Genomic DNA, 22396 nt, shown 5'->3' with positions numbered 1-22396 from the left:
AGAAGTCATTCTGATGGATAACTACCCCTCAACATTGCAGCCAGGTGTTTATGTGTTATAAATCTGTCCATGCACTCCCCTGCTTGGAGTACTTTGGTAGCTCCCTTTCCCACCTGTGATGAGTTCATGATATCCAGCTTTTTCCTTTCTAGACTCAGTTTATACTGCCCTTCCTCTCTTCAGCCAACTCAGGCCACCTTGGCTTTTTACCAGTTCTTCCAACATTTCCCCTTCTATCCCAAGACCTTGGCCCATATGGTTCCCTCTCCCCATAAGGCTGTCCCCTTACCCCTTCCTTTGCCTAGCTTAATCTTGCCTATCCATGGAACTCATCTCCCAGTTCTCTCCCTCTGGAAAGCCTCCTTTGACTGTTTCAACTAGATAGATATCAATCATAGCAAAATTAATTATTATGCTGGTCATGGTGTAAAAGCTAACACTAAGTGTTTGCTGTGCAATGAAGTAGTAAGCACTTCATGTGTATTAACTCTTAATTCTGACAAAAATCTCCCCTCTAATTTTATAAATATATTAAGACTTAGACCTAAATTAAGTCACTTGCCCATGGTCACCTTGTTCATTAGAGGTGAGGCCATGATTTTAATCAAGACTGGCTAACTCCAGAGCTTATATATTTAGTTCCAGTGCCATGTTGGTTTTCTCTGGCAAGGGTCCTCATTTATGATCTGGTCATTCATCTCAAATGTTCATTAAGCTTCTACCACGAGCCAGGCACTGTGAGACACTGGGAGTGTGGTGGTGAACAGCAAAGTAGGTAAGGTCCCTGCACTCAAGGAACTTTGTTCTGGTGGGGGAAGAAAGGCCACAAAAAGTAAAAATAAGCAAATAAACAAACAAAATTATTCCCATGGTCGAACTGGATAGGTTCTGTGATACAAAATTAGGAGGAGAAATCTACTATTGACAGAATAGACTCAAGTGGTCTCTCTAAATAGGGGTCATTTGAGCTGAGTCCTGAAGGATGATTGGGTAGACAGAGATGATGTTTTTGAAAACTTTACCCTTTTTATGGTAACAGAGGCCCCAAATTTTATCTGGAGTAAGAAGATTGTATTCTCCTGCCCCTTTGTAAACAGTTGTAGCCATGTGGGTCATTCCAGAAGTGATATGAAAAACTTCAGGAGGTCTCCTTAAACAGAGCTAAGGAAATGGGAGTGCTCTCCTCCTCCCCATCTTCCATCTTGCTTGAAAGTCATAGCATCAGCAGTAGATTTGGACCGTGAAGCAAACATGGGAATGGGAGTCACACATAACAGAAACAAACAGAAAGAAGTATAGGTCCCTGATACTCTGAAATACCACACCAGCTCTGGACTGACCGCCTCAGGTACACTTTATTAAAAGAGTGCTTCCTACTGCAAGACGACTGGACTTTTTTATCCTTCTGAAGATCTAATGCTGCTACTCGTGAGATGTAGACAATAAGCATCATGCACAAGCTTTCACCCACAGTAGCGATAAATTAAACATCCTCAGAAAGTCGTTAGAGATCCTCATTAGTCGCCTCCGACTCCCAATCACAGGAAATGGCTGGATTCTATTTCTCTCTGGCATGCCTCTGGAATGTGTTTGGAAGGTGTTTGGCATGCCAGGAAGTCCACTCGATCAGATGGCACCTGCCAAACTGACGTAGATAAAGGCCTCCACAAAGCAGATCTCTAAGAAGAGCCTCCATGACACATTAGTGATTTCACAAACACTATCGAATGCTCAGATAAATCTTTTGATGTTCCTCATCTTTGCACCTCCAGATGGTGGCTGAACAAATAGAAATCAGTCTTCTTTGAAACCCTTCGAAGCAGTGAAATTGCCTAAATCAGTCTGTTGACTATTCTTTGACTTCCAAAGATCAGGAAGTCTTTCCGTTTGTTCATCTTTCCAAAGACACGTCCACATTCTCTTCTAGGTACCTTTGTTCTGGGAAATTTAAATCCATAACTGATCTCTTTGATATACAGATTTGAATTTCACATAAAGACTTGGCTAGTTTTTCCAAAGACCATACATGATTATTTTTAAAACAGCTGTACAAATACTCTGTTAGGAAATGGTAAACAGAACTTATCACATGGAGGTAAATAATTAAGAGGAGAAACTGATGGCTTTACTAACCTACTTAAAGCTCATGAAATCGCAAATGTGTCATTGTCATTTCACCAGAATATTCTGTGTAAAATCCAGAGTGCTGAGGTTGTTACCATCTATGTGAACCTGGCCTTGGTCATGGTCGTGGCAGTAGGAAGACTATGTGGTTTCTGCCCTTTTTTCACCACTTGTTAACTAAGTAATCAGCTCTTGAGGATGACTCTCACCAGGTAGAAAACACCATGAAAATTACCATATGCAGAGATGAGCTAAGAGGCTGATACTTTAGGGTTTTCTCTGTCATTATGACCCTCGTAATCAGGATTCTATAGGTAAGAGACAAACATATATTTAAACTAACTCCATAAAAAAGAGGAGATTCTGAGGTATCATGTGAACTCCAGTTCTCAGATACAGTGAGGCTGAGGCGTCAGGAACGGAACTGGAGACAGCTGCCTGCTCAGCAGTGGTTTTCAATCTGCTTCACATTACAAATATTATATAAAATGATGGTATTTCTATGGCCCACGGGGATAAAATAATGAGACTGCTCCAATGCAATCAAAGTGACTTACTCTTTGTCATACTGATTAACCACTTTTCCAGATTCCAGATAAAGCCCTTTAGTCTCCCAGTGCCCAAGCTCTCGGCAAAGTCATGGCAGATGTTTACTGAGACCCTGCTGTGTGGCAAGCACTGTTCTATGCACTATACCTGCATTTCATCACTCATCAAATCCTCACACAATCCTTTAAGTCAGATGTGATATTTTCCCATTTTATAGATAAGAAACTTCAATTATGTGGGGGCTAAGCAATGTGCTCAATGTCATGGGGCTAGTGATGGAGACTGAGTTTGAATCAGTTTGGCTCCTGTTTACCCTTAGCCCTCAGTTGCCGTGCCCCAACTATGGAAGGTAGTAAAGCTTTCTATAACAGGAAGAAACTGATTGGCTGAGCTTGAGTTAGGTGCCCACTCCTTGACCAATCAGCCACGAGAAGCAGATGGCCTCACACTGTGGTCAGCAACTAGGTGCTCCCGCCAAGCCCTGTGGAAGTGGGTAGGGGTCAAGTCCTAGCAAAAGAGCAATTAACAGTCACTCATAGGGTCCTCTTCCCTCCCTCCCTCCGTGAGTCCCTCCGGGATTAAGGTTGGCTTAATCATTCTCTTTAGTTCACAGCAAGCTGTCATTCCAATGCATCTCTAGCTTTATTTCATCCTGTTTCTATTCTTCACTCCCATTGTCCTCCCAACCTCAAAGGCAGCCAGCCTACTTTGTTTGATAGGAATCATTTTCTTTTATGTGATCTTAAATAATATGTCAATATATATTGTTTTGTGTGCACGCATTATTCATTTACACACATGACATTGGGCTATAGGTCTTGCTCCGTGTCTTTTTTGTCTCCCAGTGTCATGTTCATAAAATCTATCCATGTTGTTGTATGCATGTTCAGCCTATTCCTTCTGATCACAGCGTGGACCCTATGATGTGCCAGCAACACGTTTTGCTTTTTCCAACCCATATCCTCTTCAGTCATGGACTAGTGTGGTCTATGGGCTGGCAGAGGTGAAAAGGCCTCCTTCTTCATGTAACTTGCCCACCTACTCACAGCAATGCGTCACAGGGTCAAGTGTTTCCCCTCCACTTCACCCAGCTCGGGAGCCCTCTTGTCTGGAAAAGCTCCTCCCTGCCTGGTGCCTCCAGGTTGGGCTGGGTATTTCTCCTCTATCCTCAAGGTCCTCCATGCCTGTCTCCATCAGAACAGAGGCCACAGGGAACCTTGGTTAAACGTACAGTCTCTGGAACCAGACTGCCTGGACTCACAACTCTGGCTCTGCCATTTACACGTGAGTCACATAACCTCTTGGTGCCCCCACTTCCTTGCCTGCAAAGTATTATTAACCACAGCTACTCATAGGATTGGTGTGAGGGTCCAATGAGAAATCTGTGAAAAGTGCTAAGAATAGTACCTGCTATCAATTAAACGCTATTTGCGCCTTAAAAAATAACATTTGTTGTATGTAATGAAATTGTGTTTACTTGCATATCTCCACCATCAGACTAAGAAATTGTTAAGTCTAAGGACCTTGGCATTTTCATCCCAGAGTCCCACACCTTGCAAGTGACCAGAGCATAGTCAATGGATGGTGCTGTTTCCCATTCATCTTCTGGTTTGACATGGCTGCAGGATTTGTATGTGGAAACCGACTGGGTTGAGGAGAGACTCAAATAGGGAGATACTGGAGATGTAGGCTTAAAAAGGAGAGATTTCCTGAAGCTTTGATGCTGTGCAATAGAAATATACAGCATCAGCTTCCTTATACAACAAGGCAGCCTACCTGTGGCGGACCCAGGGAGGGTGTCCTCACACCGAAAGCTGAGCTTGGCTCGGAGCGTGGCCAGGAACCAGCCCATGGCCACATGCCACCACTTTCTGGCCTTCTGTGTGTTTGCCTTAGTGTCCTCATCTATAAAAGAGGACTAATGACATCTACCTCACAAGGCTGGCATTAGGACTTTGTGAAGAAAGAGTTTTCAAAAGCTTGGAACAGTGGCTGGCATGTCTTCAATTGGCAAGAAGTGTCAGCTTCTCTTGGTATCCTGATCACCAAACCCACCTTTCTTACAAAGTGGGGAGACACCGCATCATTTTCATTATTGTTTCAGGATCTTGGGAATTTCTGTTTGTCCATTTATGCTTTTGTTTTTGTCTTTATTTATTTAGAGTTCTGGTGGAGATAATTTGTTAGCGTTTTCTGTTGGAAGGTGCAAGCCTTCTTCCTTAGCCTCAGTAAGTGTGTCCCTGTATGCAGAGGGGGGCAATATAGCTTCCAATCTTCAAAGCCTTCCTAAGGACAGCGTCACTCTCAGGTTGGAAATTCTCTGAAATCCCAGCTTCCAGCAACCCACAGTCAGACATTCCTAGGGATATCGGAGGTCTTGTTCACAATCACAGAACACGTACAAATGGAGATGAACTCGAATGTTTTGTTGTTTTGGTTAAAGTAAACAAAAGGGAAGAAGAACAAGGAAATCAAACACAGGTCCAGGGGGACCATCCTCAGCATCATAACAGCCTTTCCCACTAGCTTTCTAAGCAACTTTCAGGCTGCTGCTGTGCCGCACAAAGACTTTTTTTTTTTTTTAATGCTTTGGTTTCATACATGGAAAGAAGCCCTTGGGGTGAATTGCTGGCTGCCCTACATGAGAGGCCTAGCAGTAAGAACCATTAGCTCTAAAGAAAGGTTAATTACCAGGAGAACTCCCTGGCCTAAGCTGAGGAGTTACGGTGATTCTCAGTGAGGGGCTAATCAGGAGGCCGAGTGGGGAGGCAGCAGCCCTCTCCCGGGCAAGGGCTTAATGGGAGTGTCTAACACCATTTGAAGTGTTTGGGTTTATATGCGGACCAGGAGTCCTGTTGTGTTTGGGCTCATTAGCTTCAGGGATCATTGCCAATGGAGATTCACTAACTAGTGGTTGGGGGGGAAAGGGGGAAGAAGCAAGATGAGCTGGAAAGATTCAGCAAAACCTCTTATTCTATAAAATTAAGATCTTGATGAAACCTCAGACTTTGTCCAGGGCTGTTCCCTGGTCTGTCTGGATTGGCAAACAGGTGTAGACAACATTTGACAACATCTTACACCCCATGTCATCTATTCCAGGTGACTCTGCAATCAGCTGTGCCTTAAAACATGCTCATGAAAGCTACTCTTGATTTCCAAGAAACTATATGAGATTTCTTTTAGAAGCCCTTGAAAACAAAGTTTGTATTTTGTCAAGAAGAGTTTGTTTTGAGCCAGCAATACAATTTCCAACCCATTCACCACCCTCCGCCAATATTCTGAGGGCAAATAGGAATCCAGGATGTGGAAAATTTAGGATATTTTCTCCAAAAGAGATATTTTGGCAAAAACAAATATATATATAAGCATCAGATTCCACAGTTACTAATTTAGTGCTAATGGTATGCTTGACACTGTGCAAAGTACTTTGCTTTGCTTCACAACTCCCATAATGCTCATTATTCCATGGGACAGGGGTGTGCGCATCAGTTCTGCAGATGGTGAGACTGAGTCTCACAGGTTCACAAAAGGCTACACAATGAGAGCAGAGCCAGCCTCTGTCTTCCAGTCCTTTGACTTTGGTCATTTTTCCTCTCTTCTGCTCTCCTCAACAGAATAACCCAAACAGTTACTTGTAATGGCCATTAGAACCATTGTAACAAGCATTCATAAGTATTTAGAGTAAGGGAAGATATGTTAAAATGTCTCTCCACGTGGATGACTGAGTGCGACGCCCCCTGACCTCACCCTCACCCTCACCCTCTACTTGTGGGGGCCAGGAGTCCTGCTGTGTGTTGTTGTTTGTCTTCCTAACTTTGGAGTGAATACGTATGCAGATAAACCTTGTGACAAATATCGGGTAAATCTGAAGTGGCTGTGTCAATGTTTCATTTTTATTTTATGTTTTCAATATCTGTATAAATAGTAATTTTTTCTTATAATACCTTTAAATTGAATTATGTCTTAAGAATGTCTGCTTCACTGTGCTGGCACTGGATGAAATTCTGCCATTTTGAACTTCTGCTCTGCATGTCCATGTGACAAGGAAATTATATAACATCTTAATGATGATCTTCTCACAGGTTAATAAAAATTAATGCATTTCTATCTTCAATCTTTAGTTTCTTATCAACATTCAGCTTAAGCGTTTTTAGCTGTTAAATTTGTATATTTGGCAATGTTTATAAGACATTTCACTTGAGTTCAGCCAAGGCAGTATGCAAATGAGGAGCTGACACTGTTCTGTAAGTCAGCAGAATGCAGTGGCTAACAGTCTGGTTTCTGGAATGAGCTTGCCTGAATTCGGTCCGTGGTACACCATCACTTCTGCTGCTGATCTTGGGCAAGTTATGGTACCCAACTGCATCTTATGTTCTCTGTAAAAATAAGATTAAACTTGCTGCCCCTGCCCTATTTGTTTCCTGGAAAACTGTGATTTATGGAAAGTGTTTAGAACAATGCCTGGAATAGAGTAACTCTATATAACTAATTGCTGTTATTATCATTATGTAGTAAAAACAATGAATAGCACTTTAAAAATTTGGGAGGCAGCTGCTGTAACATCAGGAACCAGGACTTTTATATGTTGGGCCTCACCACCATGACCTTCCAGAACGGAAGTACTTGGAATACTAAGCGCTTAATGATGATCTTAGTCCATCTGTGCTGCCATCACAAAATACCACAGACCAGGTAATTGATAAAGAATACAACTTTATTTCCTGCAGTTCTGGAGGCTAAGGAGTCCAAAACCAAGCTTCCTGGCACTGGCATCTAGTGAGGACTGCCCGCTGCTTTCAAGGCGGTGCCTTGTTGCTGTCTCCTCACATGGCAGATGGGAGGGCAAGAGGGCTGAACACTGTGTGACTCCTCTTTTATAAGGGTCCTAATCTCATTCATTAGTTCTCCACCCTCAAGACTTGATCACCTCCTAAAGGCCCCCTCTTAACACTGCCGCATTGCTGATTAAGTTTCAACATACGAATTTTGGAGAGGACACAAATATTCAAACCATAGCAGTGAGATAGTCATGACTCTTCTTCCCAACTCACCTCTCAGGCCTGTAATGTTCATGCTTTTTTGAGAAACTTCAGTTCTATTAAACAAATAAGGTCATCATTCACAAAATAGAGGCAAACAATCTTAAGATGGGAAAGTATACATAAGTAGCTAGTTAGCAAAATGTTTGATTCTCATATGCAGAATTTATGGGATGTGTTAAGCGTACGATAAGCAGTTAGCAAGTAGAATGTGTGTGTTAAACACAGAGTGAGATGAAAGGACTGAAAAATAGCTAATATTTATGATGCAGTTGAGTACTAAATATTTGTAATGTACTACATAGACATTTAGACACAAGGCTAAATACCAAGAGGTACCAAATAGACACGAGCATTTAATATACATAATCTCCTAATTTAGCAACCTATTGGCTATATCCTTCTGGTTCCGTGTGTCCTCTGCCCCCAAAACAAATAGAATCTTACAGTGGCTTATCTAGCTAACTGGCAAGCTACAGCTGTCACTGGGCATACTTGTCCTTATATCTCTAGTAGAACAGGTAGGTGACATCAACCCAGCATAATCCATCTGTGGACCCTAACTATATCAGGGATTCCCAAGACCACCCTCATGTTCAGTGATTTTCTGGAAGGACTCACAGAAATCAGAAAAGCAGTTATACTCACTGTTACAGTTTATTACAACAAAGGCTACAGATTAAACTTGGCAAAGGAAAAAGATGAAAAGGGTAGAGTCCAACAGAGGTGAGGTGCAAGCTTCTAGTTGCCCTCTCCCAATGGGGTTGTATGGACAACACTTAATTCTCCCAGAAACGATGTGTGATACCACATGCAAAGTACTGCCAACCGGGAAGTTTAACCAAGCCTTAAACTTGGTGTCCTGGGTTCTTACTGGAGTTTAGCCACATAGGCATGGAGTGTCCATGTAGCTTATCTTAGCTACTCAAACCCTAGTTCCCAAGATCAAACTGGTAGCATATGACCCAAGTCTACCCCCTAAATCACATTTTTAGCGTAAACTATCTGGTATGGTCCAGGGCTCCTGGCAAACAGTAGCACTTTTATCAGTAAGGATATTCCAAAGGCTCAGGAATTATCTCCATAACTAGACCAAGGGCCAGTCCTTTCTTTGGACTGTACAAATTTGAACACCCCAGACCCACTGAATTAACCCTTTTCTGCACAGTGGGGTCCTTCCATTCTACTTGTGTCTGATCCTGAGTGCATTAACTTGCCCCGTCCTTCTCCTCTTGCTTCTCACTTTGTGTTTTAAATTGACTTAATAACCTTGTTATTTGCTCATTTTAATCTGCCTTTTAATGAGGCTTTCTGGGATAGCTTACTTAATGGTGTATTTGTAGGCTATCGTTCCAGACTCTCATTTCATGTACTTGGAGCTAACTTCTCACCAGACATGTCCAGCCTTCATCATTTGCTTTACCCACCCATCGTTAGGTAGGTAAAGAAGCTCATTTTTTTTTTTCTTTAAAACCATTTACTTACAAACTTTAATTCAGCAAAGGTCCATGTGGGGAGATTGGGGTTGGGGGTGAAAAATCCCTGTGGAGTGGATGTGGGTCCCCAGAGTCAGGGGAGGGAAGCTGGTGGCCCAGTTGGCCTGTGGCAGGGCCCAGGGTCACCTCAGGTCGATAGGTCCTGCTGGTGGACAGGCCCAGAGCTTATCTGCATGGAGTGCTAATTTCTGGCACTGGGCTGAAAGGAGGCCAGTTCCAGGGCTCTGGCCTGGGGCAGGCAGGCAGATTTCAAGAATTCAACTTCAACAAGGGGGTGACAGCAGAGGCTCTGGGAGATGGGTACAATGCCCGACTCCCACAGACAGATGTCAGGGGGACTGGCAGAGAAAGCCCATCTCTGCACCAAGTCCCGGGCAGGAAGGGGTGATGGGGTTGGTTCACCAAGATGAAGGCTTTGGCCTTCTACTGTCCCCAGGGTAGAGATCCTGGGTAGGGTGGCCCGATACCTAGGGTCTGTTTTTCCTGAGCTATGCTATGGAGGCAAACAAAACCAATGCCTACAGTGACCATGGTTATTAATTAGGAATCTGTACAACCTACCGCAGTGGGATATAGGGGAGGAGAAAAACAAAAAAGCAGATTTGTGAGAGTATTATTACAGCTGTGGTCTTGTTCATTGCTTCTGGGCACTGCTGACCACGATTTGCCTACGAGTCACATTTGGTGAATGCTCACTACAGACCAGGCACCATGCTAACCACTCTAGATGAAATAGCTTATCCTCACAAAAACCTAGGAAGTAGGTATTATTTATATCTTCACCATTTTCTAGATGGGTAGATGGAGACACAAAGGAACTTTGAGCTTGTGTGCTTTGTCACCAATGGAGCCAGAATTCCAAGGCTGATGACAGTTCACACTCTTAACCACTCTGCTAGGCTGTTTGGGCTCTCTCGTTGGTTTGTCTTGGATACCTGGCATAGAGTAGACATAACTCTTTTCACTGTGAGTGACAGAAACTCAACTCAAAATGACTTAATTGAAAAGGAATACTTACTTACTCCACAAGCTTGAAAATTTCCAGAGCCAGAACTGAAATTGTTGGATCCAGGAACTCAATCAGGAAGTCAGGATTTGACTGCCCTCTTGCCATCTCTCAGTTCTGTTTCTTCTCTGTTGGTCTCACTTTTCTCTCATGGTTATTGGCAACTTGAAGCTGACATTCCCAAAGTTTGGCAATCCCAGCTATATGGGAGACATTTTCTGCCCCAATTCTAACCACAAACCGAGGAGCTGGAATGGCTTTGGTTTCCCTAATCAATCTAGTTGCCTGGGGTAGAGCAGTGGCCTGGTGTGGGTGATGTGTCCATTCTTGGTGCTGGATGCTGTGGTCAGTCCCACTTGAACCACATGGATTAAACATGAAAGAGAGCATTGACCTAAAGGAAAATGGGGTTGTTACCAAAGAAAGAGGAAACAGCTCCAGACAAGCAAAAATAATCGTTGTTTTCATTGGGTTCAGAAAATGCATGGATATTAGAAGATAGATGAATGCATGGATGGATGGATAGACGGGTGGGTGAGTGGATGGATGGATGGATGGATGGATGGGTGGGTAGATAGATGGGTGGATGGGTAAATGAATGCAAAATGTAATGCCCAAGACAAGGGTCTCTATGATGAGAAACTCATAAGAAAAATACTTCTGATGCACCCAAACAGTAAGAGGAGTCAAGGTTAGGTTAGGTCAGTCAAGGTTACAGAAACTTTGCTTCTCTTCCACAAAAAGAGACATCAGCGTATTTCAGGGAAATGGTAGAGAAAGACTACTGGAAAAGGTATATGAAACAAAGAATGAGAACATGAGGAGGAATTTCTCTAATGAAGACAATTACAGTTTTAATAGGACATCTGCTTCCAGCAGTGTGAGTTTCTGGGTGCTGCTACTGTTGGTAATCTCTTTTTCTCGGTGCGGTAACTAGGCTGCAGTTGTCATGGGCAATTACAGCCCAGTGTGCAAAGTCACACATCCCATCTGGAGAGACCGGTCACCTCAACTGGCACAAGCCAGCAGGATCCTTAGGAAATATGAGCTCACTCTACAGGGCTTCTCAGATTCTCTTTAACTTTCTAACTCAAACTGTTCCTTTAGGTTGCTCTTTAGCTTTCAGCCTTGTTTGTGTACCCTTAAAGCTGCCGTTTGGAAAGCTGATTTTCAGAATGGGATTTGGCAAGGCAAATAGAGCCCTAGTTGGGAGCGAATATCTGTCCTGCAGAGAAGGTTATGAAAAGGGACAGGACGATAGATTCCAGCAGCAGGTTTACAGAAAGAAAAAAAGAGTGACGTGCACACTCACATACATAAGTATCTTGAACTGCTTTTGTGCAGAGCTTAGGTTCAGCGAGTCCTCAGCATATTTCAGCCCAAAACCCTTGTCTTACTTTATTTTTCACCCTGCACCACATTTCGGAAAAAAATGTAGCCTGCATCTTTCTAGTTCATCTGACTTTAATTTTGTCCTTCAAATTTATTAGCCCATCTTTTATTAACTCATGCAGCTACTCTTATATAACAATTCCATCCTTCTATGGCTAAGTAGATGTTTATGTCTTTTGTGTTTATGTGAGAGATTTGTTGTGAGAAGGTAGGGGGAGAGTTGCTTCCAAGAAGTTGAAGTTTCTTTTTCAACCCGGAAGTTTCTAAGGGTCATGAGCATCTGGTCAACTAGGCTAGAGGGCTCAAGTCTAGGGTGCCTTCTGAGGTGTGATGCTTCATTCTTTGGGCTCTGATGTGTGACTGAGTTTGCTTGCAACCTGGGACCTAATATCCTGTTTCCTTCTGCATCAGGACTGGTGATGCCCATCTCAAGCCAACTTAGGTTTAAATGTAAGAAAACATTTTCATTATAGAATGCAGTTTGCCAACCAAAAATTATGCTAACACTGAAATCTGAAGGGAGAGAGAGCAAAACGAACTTTGGCCAACCTGGCTGGGCTAAATGCAGCACAAAGCAAGAGAGCTGGTTTTCTAACTGCACCTTGGGTGGGCCCAGTGACAGAAGTCCTTGAGGAACCACACATCACCTGTAAGACGTGGAGAAAGTGGAGATTCGGCAGGGAGCTGGATTCTCTGCACAGATAATCCCGAACTTGTCCCTTCCCTGTTCTTTCTGCTGGTGAAATACTCTGCAGGATTTTCTGCCTCATCCTATTTTATTGCCAACCCATCTCCACTGAATCTGGTTTTGCCTAGATATAATTAATGGCAGCAAGATCTTTCCAGCCTACAAAATTAATATGGAAATGGCTGAAGCAGTGTCTTGATGGCAGAAGGAAGAAACATTTCCTTATAATTTGCCGTGCAAACAATCCACTAATCCAAAACTGTGCCTTTTCACATGCAAATGAGGGAGCCAACCTGATATATTATCTTAATTGAGCCTCTTTAGCGAAAGAAGTCACATCTGAACTTGGCTTTGGGAACATCTACTCCCATTCACCTTAGTATATAAGGTCAATTGAAGATTTTTTAAGTGAATGCCTCACTGTATTTCTTACCCTGCCTTCCCCAGACTATTTCATTTGGATTCACATCTCACAGTTCAGGAATTAATACTGACAATTAATCTGACAATTCATTTAACGGAAAAAGGAGAAAATTTCTTATATATAGAAACAGATAACCCCTTCTCCCAGACTTGATGAATTTAAATGCATAACTTCATCTTAGAAAGAATTTAAAGCCAGTAGCTCAGAATAGTGAGAGGAAGTCAGAAGTGGGCAGGGCAGATCAGGTAGGCCATTGTAAGACTTGCTAAAGACTTTGTATTAGAGGGTAGAAAGCAGAAATGACATGATTTGAATTAATACTTCCTCTTTTTATTTTATTATTATTTTTATAAAGTTAGGATTCAAATTCTATTTAGGATGCTATTTTAAAAAGAAAAAATGAGAGAACCAGAAATCACCAGTCAGGAGCTGCAATATGATTTTTAAAATATTATTTTCTACAAGTGGTAATAACAGCATACTCATTGGTCCTGCCACACAAAAGAGAATTTGTGAGAAAAGGCAAAATTCGGCTTATAACAGTTTTTCTCCGTAAATGACTAAAGGACATCAATTTTTTCTTTGTGATATGACTTAAACTAAGAACTGTGATCTTGGACGAGCCTTAGCTTCCCTGGGCACGCGGGCTTCTGTCTATGACTTGCTATGCTTTGACATTGAAAGGTCCTGGCTGACTTTGGTCAAGTCACCCACCCTTGCTGGCTTCACTTTACCTCTTCTGTACTATGAGTCCAGATAGGATGATCTCTGAGGTATTTCCATCTGCCTTATTGTTCTAAGTCTCCGCTTTGAATTTGAATTTCCAATTAAGTGAGTGATCTGTGAATGATTCAGAAGGAATGTCCTAAAGAAGAGTTTCTAACCCTGCCCTGCCCTATTCTCCAGAAGGTATCACTCCGCTTGCCTCCTTTACACAGAATACTCCGGACGTGTTTGCTTACTCGCATGTTTCTTCCCTGCCTGCCTCTTGTGCCTTCCATTACAATTATCTTTTCCTCCCAGCCCCCACACCCAATTGCAGCAATCTCTCATTTGCTGGGTAAATGTCCCTACAGCACCTCTGGGTAGGAAGCATAACAAGGCCCCAGTTTCTGACCATCAGAAAAGAGAAAGTTAGTGACCAAAGGCGGAAATGCAAGAAAGAAAGTTCAAAGGAAAAGGAGGTCACACGGTAAAGATTTCCTGGGGAAACAAACAGAAGGAGGAGGAAAGGGGTCAGAGGAGCTGACAGAAATAGCCTCAGGACATTTGCACAGGAAAGGCTCTTGAAGCCTATCTGTGCTGCTCAGTCCCGGATTTGGTTTCCTAAGAGGTAAGTCTGGGAAAACTGAGAAGCTTCTAAAACCAGATTTCAAAGCATCTCTCACTCCCTTCCTCCAAGAAAGAAGCCTCTAGGCCTCTGCAGACAGAAACACTTTCCACAAGGTTTTGCCTTTTGGGGTTCAAAAGGGAAACGAGATACAATAGGCCATTTGGAAGGGAAGGATAGCAGGAAAAAGGGGTGGAATGATAACCACTCATCATAAATTAATATTGAGCCCTAAACATGCAAACCTGCATTTAGAGCACAAAACGATTAGTTTCCACATAGACTGAGTCTTTACAAATATCGAAGTTGGTTGGACAGAAAAGAAACAAATCCTCATTTTCATATTTGCAGGAAATATCTGAGTTTTAGCTTGAGAGGCAATGGGGTGCTCGAGGGCAGGAAACGATGTCTTGAACAATTAAGGTGCCTGCTCCTGCCCTTCAAGGAAGCAGACTGCCTTCCCATCTACCCTGAAGCTATCACTGGGTGTCTACCCACTGTGTTCACTTCTGCAAACTTTCCCGACAGAAGAAAGGGAGACTTTCAGCTGGACGCTGCTCCCTGGCTCTTCGGAGAGGGTTCTTTTCACTGTCCTTCTCCACAGCATGGACCACAGATTAATTGCAGGCATCTGACTGGGGAAGAGCTTGCTAAAGATGCAAGGTTCTGGCCCCCACCCCAAACCTCTGACTTTGAATCCGTGTCTAACATTTATTTATTTATGTACCTTACTTGTTTATCTGTTTTGTTCACTGCTATATCTTCAGTTCCTAGAAAATTATTGAATATGGTAAATGGTCAATAATTTCGTACTGAATAAATGAATGAATTCACATATTACATTCACTTGGCCACAGTGGTTGGGTTTAGGAAACATGACCAGGATGACATAAGAAGATCCAGTTTGAGGGCTCTTGTTGGGAATGAGAGCCATTCTTCTATTGCTGGGACGGATTTAAAAAACGGTGGGGTGATTTTTGCCTGAGAAAAAGGGAACAAAGAGGAAAATGGATCCAAGAGATTGAGTGAGGAAGACTGGGCCCCGATGACGCTAAACTTCTGGAACCAGCTGTGATTTCCTCTGGGGTGAGAGGCAATAAATTCCTTTCTGCTGAAGCTATGCTGACTGGGGTCTTCATCACTCACTGAGACCTGCCAGACTTCCTGGTGCTTCCATGTCAGGATCACACGCCCAGGCCGGGTGACAGCTTTTTCAGAGCAGAGTTGATGTCTTTTCATGTTTCCTATATCTCTCCTTTTCCAACTTCCTGTCCTTGGGGGTCGTTAATGTAGGGCAGGGCTTACTAGGCATGGTTATGATTGTTATGATTATTGTAAGAAACTTATTTTTGAAAATGACTTGAGAATTTGCAGATCTTTTTGTACTTATTACCTCATTTGATCCTTTCAAGAACCCATAAATCAGCTGTGGAAGTATAATCCTCATCCAGTTCATTGATGAGAAAACGGGCACTCGAGGAGACAAAGGCTCCAGTCCTGGGGTCAGATGACTCATATGCAGCAGGGTCTGACCTGGTCCTCTAATCACATAGCCTTTGCTTTTTCACTTTGTCTTTATGTCTCCTATTCAAGAAAAAATAATAGACCTAAGATTCAGTGTGTTTTCTCTAGTGAATTTATAGACTTGAGCCATGATAGAACACTTGAGATTCGCTGGGCCTTGCAGGAATGTTTCTGAGTCCCACTGTTGGATTTTGTAAATGGAGCAAGGCTCCAACAGGATGATACTCAGGCTGCGGGTGCTTGCTGGAGCTTCCAGATACTTTATGATGAGAAATTAGCTGAATTCATGTCAGTGGCATCTTTGCAGCCCATTTCCTGGTACAGATGGTGTGGGTTGAAACACAAGAGTGGGATGGAAATCCATCCTGGTACCAGTTCAGCAGATAAGTGACATATTTGAGAACTTGTGCCCAGACAACATCCCAAGGTACAAGACACCATTTCCCCTTTACCACCACCTAATGCTCACTGTTGAGAAGCCAGTGCTGAATCAGCCTAGACACACACACACACACACACACACGCACACACATACACACACACACACGCACACACATACACACACACACACACACACTTATAATTTATTTATTGGGTGTTTTAAAACTGTACCTTTAGAAAATGACTATGGATGAAAGCATAGAAATAATGTACCAGTAAAAGCAAATATAAATATGATACTAATGAAAACTATAGCAAGATATAAATTTCACCCTAAAAAATCACCTTGTTGAGAAGAGTCTGTTTAAAGATACAAGTCAGAATACAAAGCCTGGTACCTTGTACTTAGGTAAATTAAAATATCCAGAGTCCTTTATGGATTTGACACTTGCCATTGGAATCATTAATATTGCTATATTTATAGTTAAACTTTGACAGTTATAGTAGTAGTAATCATAATGATGATAAATATGTTATCTGAAATAAACAATGGCTAATACTTTATTGTTGACTGAGAACTCACTCTCCACGTATCATCTCATTTGAGAGAACAGTGCTGATGAAAATGTGGAGCTCGTCACAGGCAGTTCAGAAACAATCCCATGCATTGTCAATCATTGTCCCAAAGCATCAGCTCTCAGAACAAGAGCAACTCATTGAGTTCAGCTGGATCATTCTACAGATGATAACAATAGCCAACATTTGTTAAGCCAGGCCCAGCACTACACATTTTACATTCATTATCTCATTTAATCCTCACCCCCAGTTTACTGGCTAGGAAACTGACGCTTAGCAGTGTTACGCCATTTATAATGGTTACTCAACTAGCAAATGAGAGAGTCAGGCTATGTGGTTTAAAAGTGGTATCCTTGTGGCTCAAGATATATTGCTAATCCAGTCCTACACAACTTCATGTTCTTTCCTACCAGAGCTAAGGTGTGACAAACTTTCTGCCTTGGAGAAAGGGTCCAAAAGAAGACAAATGAAAGAGAACCTATACTAACTAGCCATTTGCCCTTTAGAAAATCAGCATCCTCCAGCCTTGTCTTCTGCAAAACAAGACCCTTAGACTAAATGCTCTCTAAAGAATCATTCGAATCTAACATTTGATAATACCATAAAATATATCATGTGTAGGGATAGGCCAGTGTGTTGGGAAGGGAAATATTGCTAGTAACAAAAAAAAAAAAAAAGGAAGATAAGAATAAGTATAGATAATTCAGATTTCTAGAGAGGCAGCAGAATTCATCCCAGGGGACTCTTAAAATGGATCCTAATAGGCCTTTTGGTTGTTAGCATATTTCTTATAAAAGAATATTAAAAGTCTTCTGGTGCCTGTAAGCAAGTGATTTCTGTACTTCAGAATCCTTCTCAACACAGGGCCCCAGGCAGACACCAAAAATGATCAAAGTGGGCTTGCAAGATAAAATGCATTTTATATTTTTCTTACAAAAGAATATCTTGGTTTTTAAAAAAGTATATGCCTTACAGACATCTCGAGGTCATACTGCAGCGGTAAAATAAATGGTGAATGGGTGAAGGCTGCTGGACAAGTGCAAGGCCTGCTAAATGCGATTGCCAAGGGTAAGGTTAAAATGCATCTGGAAATGAGGTAGTTCAAGCTGTGGTCATTGGTTGGCTCTGACAGTGACATTCTTAAACTCTCAGTCTTACAGCCTAACACCTCTGGCATAGAAATTGATGTATCCACTTTCAGCCAGGAAAGAAAGAGAGAAGCTTCTTAGGGAGAGTCTATGCTCCAGACCATGGGGCTCCCTCCCTCTCTGGGAAGACAGTAGCTACTCTCAGCATGCCAGCTCCCACAGGGCTCACAGACAAAACATCATACAGATGAAAGCCCCCTATCAATCTAGTTTACTTCTCTCTCCTTTGGGAGTGATGAGCCTGTGGGATCATAGCAACAAACTATAAATAATCATCATAGCAACAAACTATAAATAATAAGCAGGGACAAATGGATGACAAGAGCATCTGGGTGGGCTGTTGGCTGCTGCTGCATTCCAGGTCTGCCTGCTTCGGTCACCACCACGCCCGATTCAGAGACACCTCCCGAAGGGAGTGTGTGCCCTCCTGGATTTCATTTCTGCTGCATTTTGCCTTCCTATTCTTGCCAACTTCTCTTTGTTAAAAGTTGAATGATACAACCATAGCTGAGTGAAAACACAGCTGGCAAATCTAGCTTTCTTCTCAGAACTGGACACACCCATGAGGCCCTTTGATTCTCTGTAAGAAGAGAAAATGGTATCTCCTGAGGCCCCAGCTGGGTGTCAGTCAAATAAATGCATGGAGTGGCCACTGAATGCCAGGCTTAGGGGATGCAAGAGAATCTACGGGGTGGGAGGGCATGGATCTTATTTCATGGCCCTAGCAGTCTAGATGGAAAGATGACTGAAATAACAACTAACAACAACAAATGAAAAAATGGTCATGTGCCAAGTGCTATGATGGAGGACAGTGAGCAATGAGAACACCACATGGGGACAAACCGGGTCATAGAACTTTCTATGTGGTGAAAGTTCACATGCACCCACTTCTGTATGCATATCCACAGAGCTTTGTAGGTGCAGCTACACCCTTAGCATTACTCCCTCTCTACATCAATTTCAGGTATTTTCCTAAAAATGCACTCCTAAGTCCAAGGATAAGCCATGTTCTCCAGCTCCTAAAAGCAGTGGTGGCAGCAGTCCACCATGGTGGTCAAGGCAGGACCTGCAGCAGGAAGGCTATGGTGCTACAGCAGCAGCAGCAATGTGGCTCGAAAGGCAGTGGCCTCTGTGGTGAACTGAACTCCCTGGGTGCATCATTTTACCTTTTTCTCCATGGGCTGAGGAGCAGCAGCAACTCTCTGCAGTTACTAACCTGTGGTTTCCCTTACCCTTCTCCTTTTGCCATCTAGATTTTTCAATCAATTCCCCAAATAGAATTTTCTCTGCTAGAAATGTCTAGAATGTTTCAGTTTTCCTGACTGGACACTGACTGATACAGGGTGCAAAGATATCTAAGAGATGGCCCTGTCTTCATGGTCTGCTGAGGACTAGCCCTTGGCCTTCCTAGCAGTAACATGTGAATTCTCTTCTCACTTCTCTGAGAGCAATGGGGTAAAGAAGAGAAACCCCTTCACTATAACCAACTAAATATGTCCTAGCTTGACTCGTTGCTGGGGACTAAGAGCTTTCTCTCACTAAATATGGCTACCCCAAAGCTTTGTGAATTGCTAGACATAACTTGAGAAAAATAAAAATGAATGAAAAGCATGTGCTGAAGGAAGCTTAGCCAGGGTAGAGAGAAGCATGAATGACAAAAGCTGTTTTACGGTGAGGACTCAGAAGGTTAAGAGTGAGCAGTAAGTAGGAAGAAACAGAATTCAAGTCGGCCGGGCCACTTCAGCCTGTTGGCCAGACAGGGTGTGATAAAGGAGAAATGAGCTTCCAATCTGCTCAGATAGTTGGGTTATTTCTGTACAGCCAATTTCAGTCTAAAGCTGGATTTATATCTGCAACCTCTCTATAACGTGGTGGTTAAGGCATGGCTCATGTGCCAAATCACACACTAGTTACATGATTTTGAGCAGGTTGTTACATTTTTTTGAACCTTGGTTTTCTCATCTGTTCAACAAAAAAAAGTAGAGTCGGGGAAATGTGATGGTCAATTTTAGGTATCAGTTTAGCTGAAGCATGCCATCTAGATGTTTGGTCAAACACATCTGGATGTTGTATGAAGGTAATTTCTTAAATTTGAGGTTAATGTTTAAATCAATTGATTTTGAATAAAGCATATTATCTCCATAAAATGATGGGTCTCATCCAAACAGTTTAAAAGCCTTGAGAAAAAGGCTGACCTTTCTTGAGGAACAGAGAGTTCTTAGGCCTCAGACTTGAGTGGCTTCATCAACTCTTCCTGGGGTTTCCAGCCTGTCCTGCAGATTTTGGACTTACCAAGCCTCCTTCAATTGTAGAAGCCAATTCCAATTCTTGAAACTAATCTAAGTTAATCTCTCTCTCTTTCCATCTCTCTTTTCTCTCTCTTTCTCCCTTTCTCTCCTCCCTGGATAACTACTATAGGGAGTAATCATTTCTACATTACCAACCACGGAAGCCTGACAGCTTCAGAGGCCGTTACTCAGCTTCCTACAACTTGGTTCCCTGGGCTGAGCTGATGCCCTGAGTTTAGAGGCATTTACATGATGCCCTGAGTAACAGCAAATATCAAAGCCCCACTGATAGGAAGAGAGATTGTACCATGAGCACCCGAGAGAGCCCACTTCAAGACCCAAGGGATGAATGGGGCATGTTTGCTGAAGAGAGACCCTGTAACCCTGCCTAAGACTGACTCCTTGGCTGCCTTCCAGAAGCTTAGCTTGTATCAGAAGAGACCTTGGGTGGGCTCATTTTTCTGAGGGGAATGGGTAGGGGAAGGAATGGTGGGGTCAGCCCCAGCAGAAGTTTATACTGGCCTGGGAATTCATTTGGGAAAAACAGTCTGACTACTAGACCACTTAAAAGGAGGACCCACAGATTCTTTTTCTCCCTAATCTGCGGAACTTTCTGTGCCAACAAAAGCAGCTTAATTTTTTTGAGATAGCAAACTTTTTCTCCCATGTCCAGCTCCACTCTCAAGCAGGAGAAAACCATCTATCTTCGTCTATGCTAGAAGGCTGCTCAGTATGAAAACATGGAGGACCAAAGCGATTGAGCCTGACAGGCAAGTCTGGTTTCCCTTTTGCACGGGGAATTGGAGCAGCAGGCAGGAAAACTCTCGACTTCAGCTCTCTCGCTCTGGTCCTCACTCTGACCTCACTGGCCCTGCATTGAACCTGCTCTCCTCTGCAGCTGCTCTGCTCTTGGTCTACAGCTTCAGTCTCTCCTTTTCTCCCACAGTCCCTGCTTGTTTAGCTCGGAGTGTGTGTAGATGTCAAACCATTACTCTTCAATCTTTACCTCCCTGGTGATTCTTCTGAGAGGTGTCCTGCCCGGATGCTGGCAATGCCCAACTCTATCCCCTCTGCATTTACCACCACTGTAAATGTAGCCCAACTTCCACCTGCTAATCAGCACCCATGATGCTTTGCCCACAGCCTCGCTTTAACTGCCAGAGACCCCCTCTACCCACTGTGCCCACTGGAGCCCACACAGCTCCCTCTGCCCTCAGACAGGACGACCCCAAGGCCTGTGCTCTACGCTGGCTCCCAGTGTTCCTCAGTGTCCACAATGACAACTTGCCTGATGAGGTGCTTTACTTGGCTGCCTTCCCGTCTCACTCGTACTGCCCCACTCCTTTCCAGTGTTTCTTGCAATCACCGCCTGAAAACTACAGTGGTACCCTCGTAGCCACAGTTTTGCTCACAAAATTTCAGTTACCCAAAACAACCCGGTCAAAAACTATTACATCACTATTCTTGTGCCTTGGGGCCATTCTGAAGTAAAATAAGGAGGCCTTGGATACAAGCAATACCATGGCAATCTGATCACTGAGAGAGTGTATTAGTCTCTTTTCACATTGCTATAAAAAACCGCCCCTGACTGGGCAATTTATAAAGGAAAGAGGTTTAATTGTCTCACAGTTCAGCATGCCTGGAGAGGCCTCAGGAAACTTGCAGTCATGGCAGAAGGCAAAGGAGAAGCAAGACAGCTTCATAAGGCAGCAGGAAGGAGAAGCACTGAGTGAAGGGGGAAGAGCCCCCGTATAAAACCGTCAGATTTCATGAGAACTCACTGACTATGTGGAGAACAGCATGGGGAAACTGCTCCTATGATCCAGTTACCTCTACCTGGTCTCTCCCTTGACACGTGGGGATTATGGGGATTACGATTCAATATGAGATTTGGGTGGAGACACAAAGCCTAATCATATCAGAGGACTACTAGCCGACTCAAGGTGGGCAGTGCCACAGTGCAGAGATGCTGGGCACTGGGAGGATTCATGTCCTGGGTGGGATAGTGGAAGATTTTGTCACACTATTCAGAACCAAGCCCTATGCAAAACTTATGTGTTGCCTACTTCTGGAATTTCGCATTTATATCACAATGCCTACATCTGGAATTTCACATTTACATCACAATGCCTACATCATTCGCCACACTTCATCTCATCACATAGGCATTTTATCATCTCACATCATTGTAAGAAGAGTGAATACTGTGCAATAAGATATTTTGAGAAAGAGAAAGACCACATTCATGTAAGTTTTATTACAGTATATTTTTATTATTTGTTCTATTTTATTATTAGTTATTATTGTCAATCTCTTACTGTGCCTAATAAACTTTATCAAAGGTATATACGTATAGAAAAAAACATAGTATGTATATGCATAAGATTCTGTACTCTCTGCAGTTTTCACACATCCACCAAAGAACATGTCC

Source organism: Saimiri boliviensis, chromosome 15 (genome assembly GCF_048565385.1).
Source record: "Saimiri boliviensis isolate mSaiBol1 chromosome 15, mSaiBol1.pri, whole genome shotgun sequence".
In the NCBI taxonomy this organism is placed as follows: domain Eukaryota; kingdom Metazoa; phylum Chordata; class Mammalia; order Primates; family Cebidae; genus Saimiri; species Saimiri boliviensis.
The sequence above is the reverse complement of the archived record's forward strand: the minus strand, read 5'-3'. Positions refer to the sequence as shown.